The sequence below is a fragment of the Neolamprologus multifasciatus genome, chromosome 3 (assembly GCF_963576455.1).
Source record: "Neolamprologus multifasciatus chromosome 3, fNeoMul1.2, whole genome shotgun sequence".
Lineage (NCBI taxonomy): Eukaryota > Metazoa > Chordata > Actinopteri > Cichliformes > Cichlidae > Neolamprologus > Neolamprologus multifasciatus.
Window position 1 is genome coordinate 4,180,251 of NC_140441.1, and position 10,737 is coordinate 4,190,987.

General features: G+C 39.6%; 1 protein-coding gene across 1 annotated transcript in view; it reads right to left on the reverse strand.

The window, feature by feature from the left end:
- LOC146521147 (macrophage mannose receptor 1-like) overlaps positions 1 to 10,737 on the reverse strand; it is a 47,759-nt gene that overhangs the window by 11,320 nt on the left and 25,702 nt on the right. The window lies entirely within an intron of this gene.

Genomic DNA, 10,737 nt, shown 5'->3' on the forward strand with positions numbered 1-10,737 from the left:
GGCAAATTTGTACAACTGTACTGGAGAAAGCTGTTTTTAGACTCTAGACTCTACAGACAAGGGAATCTGTCAATATCACGGTTAACTCCAGTGTTGTGAAAAATACGAAGTGACTAACTGGTCCAGTAGCTTGTCTACCCAGGGAATGGGATAAGCATCAAATTGTGACACTTCATTGAAGTAGTCAACACAGAACTGTATAGACTCATCTTACTTCACCACAATAAATATGTGGCTACACCAGGTGCTGAGTGACTCTTTTATTATTCCCAGGTTTAGCATTTCGGCCAGTTCCCTCTGAACAAGTTGCCTTTTATGTTCAGGTAACCTGTGGGGCTGTGATTGCACTGTCTTATTGAGGAGTGTTTTTAAAAACTAAGTTCCATGAGATTGGTAGAGCCGGGCCGGGGGGGGACGACATATCTGCAAAACACTGTTGCAATGCTACAACAGTTAAGTTAGGAAGTAGCAGTGAATAAAGTTTATTCACAGTGACAGGTTATTTACAAGCGTGAACGTTGTTCACAGTAACATGTTAAATGTACGATGATGAGGAGAAAATGAAATCACAGAGCTGCGAGTGTGCGGGGAGGATTGGTGGCATACTGGAGCAATCTAAGGGAGAAGGACAAAACAGAGGGAATGACTCCGTAAACCAAGAGCAAAACGTATGCGGACGGGGAGAGTTGGAGAGCTTGCATGATACAACTGAAAATACAGATGCAGGCAGAGGCCTTCTGGAACCACAGGTTGGGGCAAAGCAGATCTCCGTTCAAACCAAGGAATACAATCTCCAGAGCCACAGGCAGGCGAGCAAGCAGAGGGACAGGCTAGTGGAAGGGAACACAGGCAAGCAGACTGTCAAGCCAAACCAGGTGGTGAGCCCTGAGACAAATAAGTAAAGTGACGAACGGGCATTTGGTTCAGTCCTTAAAAATAAGCAGTATCTTTTAAGCTTGTGTGTACAATGGTTGGAGCAAATTACATAACTCCAGCATTTTAAAAATACATAAGTAAATATTACCATAGTACCATAAAGCCTATACACTGCTGTTGATGTGTTAAAAAAGGTTTGGATTGTTCACAACAAATACACACAGATGTGTGATAACAAACATGGTTGGTATTTGTGTATTTGAAGTATTTCACCTATTGCTCACTATGCCCGAAGAAAGATTAAAGAGAAAAGAGAAACAAAAGATCTGCCTGGTCATTGCGTGAAATCCAGTTAAACAGCTGTGGTAGACGCATCACTCCCTTTCAAGCGGGAAAGCTGCACAAACTTAGAGAGCTTGACAGAGACAAATCCTGAACAGGGCCGGTTCTAGACAGGTATATATGAGGGGGCAGACAGAAATGTAAAAGGGGGAAATGGTGGCAACAAAGGCAGGAAAGGGGTGGGGTGGGGTGGTGGTGGTGCTCTGGATTGCATTTTGACAGGCCTCTACTCTAAGACCTGACCAACTTAGCTCTTAGGGTCACTGAGGCATGCAAACCCCCTGAACATGTTAAGATGGCAAACCCTTAGGGGGGAAACTGAAAAATAAAAGAACCTTAATAGAAATAAAAGCCTTCTAATCAGATTATAACGACTAAAAACATGATATACCTTATTGGATGTCATATATCAAATATAACAATTGCCAGTATTAACAAAACTAAAAAGGGCTGGCATTGTAATAAAAACAATTCACCATGTATTTTCCTACATTTCTCAAACTAATTTGTAGAACAGAACATTTTCTTCTTTTATGTCTTGTTTTAAGCTTGTTTGGTTTGCAAGGAACTAAATTCTGTTTGCAGCTGAACAGCTCCACTCTCCTTTCTCCTCAATCCACTCTACAACAACAGTCTCCTGCTTCCCTTTCCAAAAACTCTTACAGAGTGATCCATATCCAAGTTATTTGTTATGGACTTCTCATGGGCCAAGATCAGCACATTTCTTTCTCTTTATGTAACAAAAGTGAACAAGCTTTACTAAATTCGCTGAGACTACATCAGGATATGAAACAAGGAAAATGATAAGTGCAGAGTTGAAAGCGGGCGGGGCTTTGCGTCAGGTCTGACAGACACAGGTCCTCCAGTCTGTGCAGCAGACAGGCTCACAGAGAGAAACTGTGAGAAGAACAAAGGACAAGTCCCCCATTGACTGTACAAATATAGATGTATTTTTTAGTTGTTAATTATCTGTCGAGGTGCTATGATTTTGACGACAGAGATTTGCTCTGCCCTGCATACTGAGAAACTTGACACCGGGTTATTTGCATACTAACAGCGATTGGCTATTTAGCCGGGGGGATGGTGAGCGCTGTGTGAGTCTGAACACAAACAGAGCAACGAGTGAAAGAGCAAACGAGAGGTGAAACCTATCGTGTCATTTGTGCCTTTTGCAGTGGATTTTTCAGTGGATTTTTCAGCTACTGTAGTAAATCATGTCCATATTCAGTTTGGGGGTAGTCTATTGCTTTATTTCTCAACTTCTAAAAGTTTGATTTAAGGGGGCAGGATGTTTGTTTAACGGGGGGGTTGCCCCCTCTTGCCCAAGCGTATAGCCGGCCCCGATCCTGAATACTTAGTAGATGTACTGTCAATCTCGAGAGTCTTTACAAAAACACCTCACCATTGTGGAAGCAACAACACTCTAACACCAGACGTCTGTCGACAGGGCTGGACTAGGACAAAAATCGGCCCGAGCATTTTGACTAGAGACCGGCCCACCAGGTATTATAGGAAAAGCCATAAAGCATTTGAATGAAGACAAAGTTGTTGTGACAGTGATGTCTTGTTGGTATATGTATTATTTTTATACCTTTTACATCAGATGACCACTTTGGTTTTAAGATTCAGATAATTATTTATTAAAAACTAGAAATTTTAAATGAGAATAGGAAAGAAAAGTATTTCTTTGTGCCCCCCTCTCACTGTTAATGCTCTACCTGGCCCCCTAGCAACACTTTGCTAGAGCCGCTCCTGCACAGTTACCAGCTGTCAGCTACATAGAAAAGGATCCTGGTGTTATTTGTCTCTCAGAAACAGTTCATAACTTCCCTTCAACTCATTCATGTCACCTAAAAGGTAAACCTGTTTCTCCATCACCTGTTGAGCTCTGATGATTCAGTAAGGACATCTCCTGGTTTCATCTTCATGTTTCCCTCTCACCACATATGCAAACCGACATCATGACCAGCAGGTTTTTACAGCTGTGGCTCATCAGCTGATACTAGAAATTAATATTAAATAAATTCTAACAATAGCTTAAACGTGCTGATGTTGTTTATCCGCTAGTTTCCTTTTTCTGGCGCAAAGTGGGTGAAAAAAAATGAGAGAGAAAAGCCGATCAGCTGATCATTGATCAGTTTCATGATTGAAGCAGGATTGAAGTGTCTTTTTTTCATCCTAGCTGAAGTACAGGACAAATCGAGTTCCTTTTCACCTCAATATCATTTCCGTCTGTTTATCTGTGATAAAATTGCTTTAGATCCTTTGCCCAAACAAGGGGGCGGGGGGGGGGGGGGGGGGGTGCATCCGACCTCCTCAACTGCAATTGGTCCAGCCCAGAGTCGATCATGACCAATTGGCCAATCCACCACCTTTCATGGTTTATATTGTTACAAAAAAAAAACCTTCCAGCCCACAAAAACTAAAAATCCCGGCCAGTCCAGCTGTGTCTGTCTCACAGCTCTTTAAAAACACTCCCTCTGATGTCATCTGATGCACCGCAGGTGTACCAGGGATCCCACAAAGCACCGTATTGCCTACCTGCACCGAAAAAGGAAAACAAGCTCAAGAACACCACACATCCACACACCAGCTCCTAATAGCAACATCTGCTCTTGGGGCCTGAGTAAGATGGTTATCAAAATGGAGAAAAGAAAGAACTTTGGCAACTCAGACCCAAACTCATCTTTCCCCTTAAACCTGGATCATCAGAAAAGCAGTTTCAGGATCTCTCCATGTTTTTGGGAAGTTGAGGTGTTATATCTGTGTGGCTCGTCCACTGTCTGACCACACCTTTTCATAGTGAGTTTCACACACTCGCCCTGTGACCACAACTCCAACCTGGTGAGTGACCTTGAGCTAGAAGAACAGAGTAATACAAGCACGTTCCATTGAAAATATCTTGGGTCTAACCTCTCTGTTATACAAGTAGTGCTGACATTCCTGGGCCTGGAGCAAATTTTCTTGTGATAACTCTCTAATGTTTGTAGCTTTGCTCTTAGAACTAATTGTCCTGCATTTCATTTTCAGCTGTGCTTGGACCTTCCTCCCAGTTTTCTTTAATCAAGTCCAACACCCCTGCGGCTTCCTGCCAAACAAAATTTCAAAGGGAGAAAATAATTTGGAGGTTTGGGGCACATTCAGACACTGTATATACACTGTGTGTATACATATTCACATGCATACATCATCCAATGAGACAAAATACCAAAATAACTAAAAATAAACGTGGTTTCAAAGACATCTGAAAGCCTTTGAAAATAATTTGGTCTTCAAGTTTGATTTGAAGATTTGCAAATGGAAGAGGATTTTATAAATGAGAGAAGACTGTTCCAGAGTTTTGGAGCAGCAATGGAGAAAGCCCTGTTACCTCTGGATTTTAACTGGGACAAGTGAAAGTTGTTGGATATCGTAAAACAACACATACAGATCAGTATTTAAGTTTTGACTCTCATCATCCACTGGAGCACAAACTGGGTGTCATCAGGACAAAACGACATAGAGCGAACACCATCCCCACTGTTACAGCAGCCAGGGAAGCAGACGAACAACATATCAAGAAGGCCCTGAGTAAATTTAGCTAATGAGGCTGAATTCCACCTTCATACCAACTTTATACCATCTAGAAAAAAGGCAGCATAATAAAGAATGTACTGTTTTTATAAGAGTTTTCCAGTACAGACATTCTGTACTTAAGTAGAAATACAAATTTTAGTATTAGTATAGTACTGATTCAAATTCTTTATTTAATTAAAAGTGAGTAAAAGTACAGGCTTTGAAAAGTAAAGAAAGTAAAAAGTAGCTCTTTGGATGATTTTTCTATTATTCTGTAAAGCTACCTGAACCTTGTGCTATATTAACATGATGATGAAATAATATGAGTAGATGAGAATACTAACTTAATTTTATTCTAATTATACTCAGCTTGAAAATGAATATATTTCTGTTTTTTGATGTGTACATTGTATTCCGTTCAATTCAATTTTATTTATATAGTGCCAAATCACAACAACATTCACCTCAAGGCGCTTTATATTGCACAGTAGATCGTACAATAATAGATACAGAGAAAAACCCAACAATCATATGACCACCTATGAACAAGCACTTTGGCGACAGTGGGGAGGAAAAACTCCCTTTTAACAGGAAGAAACCTCCAGCAGAACCAGGCTCAGGGAGGGGCGGGGCCATCTGCTGTGACCAGTTGGGGTGAGAGAAGGAAGACAGGATAAATTGTAGAGGGTGACTTTGCCTCTAAACAGCAAAATGTGTACAATTAGGGGTTAAAGTGGATTCAACAGGTGTAACAATAAAATGAGTTGTAATGTCTCAGTGTGGGGTCCTCTGTATTCCACTACAGATTACAGATTACATGCCACAAAATGTATTTTGTAAGGTATTTCGTTACCTTACTCAATGAGGGTAACGTATTCTGAATACTTTGGATTACTTAATATATTATGATGCTTTTTACAACTACATGAATGTACTATTGCTGTGTGATTTATTACTATTACTGAAGGTTACTCGCCATACCAATACCAACTAGATGTTTAAATCGTAATATGAAATGAGTAACAGTAGGTGGACATTAGGTAAGGCTTCACTTTTTGCAGTGATCTTGTATAGAAAACTATTCCGCGCGTATATAAAACAGGTTCGCGGCTCCGAACCGTAGTAAAGAGACCTCTGGCTAATACGCCGGGTTCTGTGTCGGCTGAAAATTAGCTTTACTTTGTTGTCTGGGTCAACTTTGTTAGTGAAAGACAGAGAGAGATGTTGAAAGGCTGCTCCAACGGAGCTTATTGTTTCGGAGGAAAACACGAATACAGTGTACAGTCGAGTATTAATAGCTTACTTACAACTGGGCTCGTCAGGAACTCTTTGTGGCTGCAGTGGTTATTATTATATTTACATGCTTCTATCTTCAGTTTCTGCACGGTGACAGCTCGTACTTTTCGACTTTCCTTTTTCTCCCTCCCTCGCTCACAGACACATAACGGGTATGACAGTCCATTCTCCCTGCAGCACGGACTACACTGCCCACAAGGCTACATTATTTAGGGCTATGCCTGTAACACTCTGCCTATTGCCTTCATATTAAATCATTTTTTGAATAATAATTTCAAAAAATATTTCTTCACGTCAAGTAGAGGTTGAGATTGAGACCCAGGTGTAACCGGTTTCTGCTTCATCCTGCTGCAACAGTTCAGCCCAGACTCCTCGACTCTGCGTTGTGTTTTTAAGAAGACAAGGAGTCTCTGATCGATCGTTGCCACTTTATTTCCTGAATGGAAACAACGGTGTATTATCAGTGCACAGGCTCGCCACACACCCCTCCGCACAGCACACTAGGTAACAAAAGCTCAACACTGCCCCTAGCATCCTGGAGCACTTCTGTTGTGTTTTGTACGTGTTTTGAATTTTATGTGCTTCAGAGTTCGTACGTGTTTTAGAGTTAGTACGTCCTTTGTCTGTAGGGGCCACGTAAATATACTTTTATTTATTCACGCCACATAAAATGTAATAAATAAATCATATAATACAAAAATCAACTATTCACGCGCGATAAGGGCTCACGTCGTTCACGTCAAAGATCCAAAGATTCGCGACCGACCGATCACTAGGAGACAATCTCAGGTGCAGTGTGAAAATCTTAGGTGACGAACTGTGCAACAGACAATTCTTTCAGGGAGACAGACTCAAACTGCTCTAACACAGCTGAGCACATAGGAGGAACATTGGGGTCTGAGGCAGTGGGCTACAAGGCATAAGACCTGATAGATAAAACTTTGCTGGTAAAAAATACCAAAAAGTCATCACACGTGCTAGGTACAGGTGAAGGTACAGCTCCAACATTATGACGTGGACTTACGAACTGTGGAATACGATTACAAACATTAAAAAGTACCTGTGGCCTGTGACTATTTGTTGACACTAGGTTTGAGGCAAATTGTGTCTTTGCAGTTTTTACAGCCTTTGGCAGAGAGACAGGTCCTAAAAATCTGTAAAGAAATATTCAGCCTGTCCTTTTTCAATTCAATTCAATTCAATTCAATTCAATTCAATTCAATTTTATTTATATAGCGCCAAATCACAACAAATGTCGCCTCAAGGCGCTTTTTCCATCTCCTCTTTGCAATCACGTTTAAGGGTGCGCGTATGTTTATTCAACCATGGCTATGATAATAGCTTATCGTGCACAGTCCTGAGTTGAGCGATAGTCCAAAATATCAGTACAGGTTGAGTGAAGGATGTGCAAAAGGTCCTCAACGCTTTCACAGCCGGAGTTCAATATTTCAGAGTCCACAAAAGCAGCAGAAAATGTAGACACTTATTAGGCAATATACTCCACTACAATTTCTATTAATTATTGTTATTTAAGTCCACTTATTTAAAAATCAATACTTATTTTCCATGACCGACTTCTACATGTTTGTGTAGTAAACATTTGCTATGCTGTTCTTATCTGCATGCTCCTACACAGCTAAATTGTGTGTGTGTGTGTGTGTGTGCGCGCGCGAGCGTGCGCTGAGCAGAGGAGGAGAACAGTTAAGAGCTTGACTGCAGTGAAGCAACCTCTGTTATCATCGCCATGCCGGGAATTTACTGAGTTAACATCAGATGACATTTGCCCTCAATACATCAGCCATAACAATACAGGCTCTGAAATGTACTCTGAATAAAACGTAAGTCTTTGGAGGACGTTTCTACCAGCTGTTGTGCAAAGCTAACTTAGCCTCGTTCTATATTAATGCAATAATAAATGTTAGCATATTGCTGCGGACGTGTGGTCAATGGCTCAGCTGCAGGGGAGGTGGGCCAGTGCCAGTGAGAGGAGGAACAGGTGAAGGTGATCCATCTAATAAGATTTTCCTTCTATTTCAGAATGAGGTTCTGGTTGTTTGGCAGAAATGGTCCATTATGAATGTAAAAAATTGTGAATATTTCAGTATCGTGGTAGATGAGATGAAGTGTGTTACGAAACATGAGCAGATTTCATTTGGACTTAGTTCCTTTTATAATTTAACCATCAAGGAGAGTTTTCTCCATTCTGAATCTGCTGGGAGACTAGCTGCAGTGCAACTTGAAAAGACTGTCCACTTATTTATTTTTCAGTAGCGATGATTATATTGATCTTGTAATAACCGTAAACAGGGAGCTAAAATTAAATTAAAAAATGGATGGACATAAATAAATTATCATTAAATATAAATAAAACTAAATCAATGTTTTTTGGTAATTTAAAATATAATATAGAATTACCAATTATCATTGAAGGTGTACCAATTGATAATGTGAGTGAAAACAAATTTTTGGGAGTCGTAATTGATAACAAAATTTCATGGAAACCCCACGTCAGACACATAAAAACCAAAATTTCCAGAAGCCTCGCAGTTTTGAAAAAAGTGAAACCATACCTTGATAAAGATGCACTTCGTACTCTGTACTGTACCCTGGTTCTTCCATATCTTACATATTGTGTGGAAGTGTGGGGAAATACATATAAAAATACAACTAATCCATTAGTCACAGTACAGAAACGAGCACTGCGTATTATTCACAAGGCTGGTTATCTAGATCATTCTCACAAACTCTTTCTTCAGGCAAAGTTACTTAAATTCCAGGATCTGGTTAATTACAATACATCCATAATTTTGTATAAAGCTTTTACTAAACTTCTACCGGCAAATTTACAAACTAGATTTGAAATTCGAGAAAAGGTTTATAATGTGAGAGGCTCTGGAGAATTCAAATTACCCAGAACTCGAACAACCCGTAAAGGTTTTTGTGTGTCTGTATGTGGTGTGAAAATCTGGAACAGTCTGAGTTTACAATTGAAACAATGCAAAAATATTCATAGATTTAAATTCCTCTACAAACAGTTGGTTTGGTCACAGTATACCCAATGATGGTTTTTAGTGTGCTCTGTAATGTCTGTTCTCTTACCATTGCTGGTATGGATTCCAAGAGAAAAAAAAAGAAAAAAGAAGAGTGTGCGTATGTATGTATATATACGTGCATGTGTGTGTAGATATATATGTATGTATGTATGTATATGTATGTGTGTTTGTTACTTGTAATTATTACTGCCTGTTACCTGTGGTAATTCAATTTATAATTTATATATTCTGTATTCAGTTATGAAGGCTCTAATTGTTGTTTGCGAGCTGCCGTTGAGATGCTTGTATGTGTCCGGGGCTGTTGATGGGTCTGTATGCAATGATGGGCGTAGCTGCGGGAAGTTTATTGTTTTTTGTTGATGAGTCAGTATAGGGGTGGGATTTAATAAGTTTTCTTCGTCCCACTCCTTTTTCAGGCAATTTTTGGTTTTTGTTTTGTGCATTTTATGTTTAATATAGGTATTTGTTGTGCCTGAAAATGAACAAATAAATGAATGAATGAATGAATTTATGCTGCAATAGACGTAGGCTGCCGGGGGATTCCCATGATGCATTGAGTTTTTCCTTTCCAGTCACCTTTCTCACTCACTATGTGTTAACAGACCTCTCTGCATTGAATCATATCTGTTATTGATCTCTGTCTCTCTTCCACAGCATGTCTTTTATCCTGTCTTCCTTCTCTCACCCCAACCGGTCGCAGCAGATGGCCCTGCCCCTCCCTGAGCCTGGTTCTGTTGGAGGTTTCTTCCCGTTAAAAGGAAGTTTTTCCTTCCCACTGTCGCCAAAGTGCTTGCTCATAGGGGGTCATATGATTGTTGGGTTTTTCTCTGTATCTATGAAGCGCCTTGAGGCGACTTTTGTTGTGATTTGGCGCTATATAAATAAAATTGAATTGAATTGAATTATTGAAACACCACGGTTTACAGAACAAAACTATAAATTTGGTCACTATAAGGTGCCACCGACAGTTGGCACAAAGTTGAAATTCTTTGAATAAATCTAAGCATCATCATCTTAAATGCAAATTTATTTCCAGTACACTCAATGTAACTTCACACTGAGTATGAAAGCACAGCCACTGTGCACCAGTCAAAGACTAACCTGTTCATCGTGGACAAAACTACCCAGTATTTTCATTCAACATTTTATTTTATTTTTCATTCAACACAAACTTTGTATAGCAAGGTTTTTCGCCGTATGTTTCCCAAAATAGAAACACGTAATGTACCAAAGCACATCATATGCAAATCCAATGCGTTATTAACATTTTGTAGTTAAGTGCCCCAGCACATATTTATCAAACTTTGCAAATGAGAAGCAAAAACTGCTCAAAGTGATAATTAAAATCTGCTTTTATGCCTTTTTCCAACACATTTGTACGTACATTTACATTTATATTTGTCAAAGTCAACATACAAGGAATAAAAAAGAACTTGTCCCACCGTTAATGTAAGTTATAATATGTACAGTCAATTAAAAAACAAACCATAAGGGTAAAAATATAAAAAATAAAAAAAGGTAGACTAAGCGGGTTGCGTGAGTGCACACAGCTTTAAACTAATACTTTGTTCACACAGTTTTTGATTTACTTACAGCATTCAGTCTTCTTGAGTTG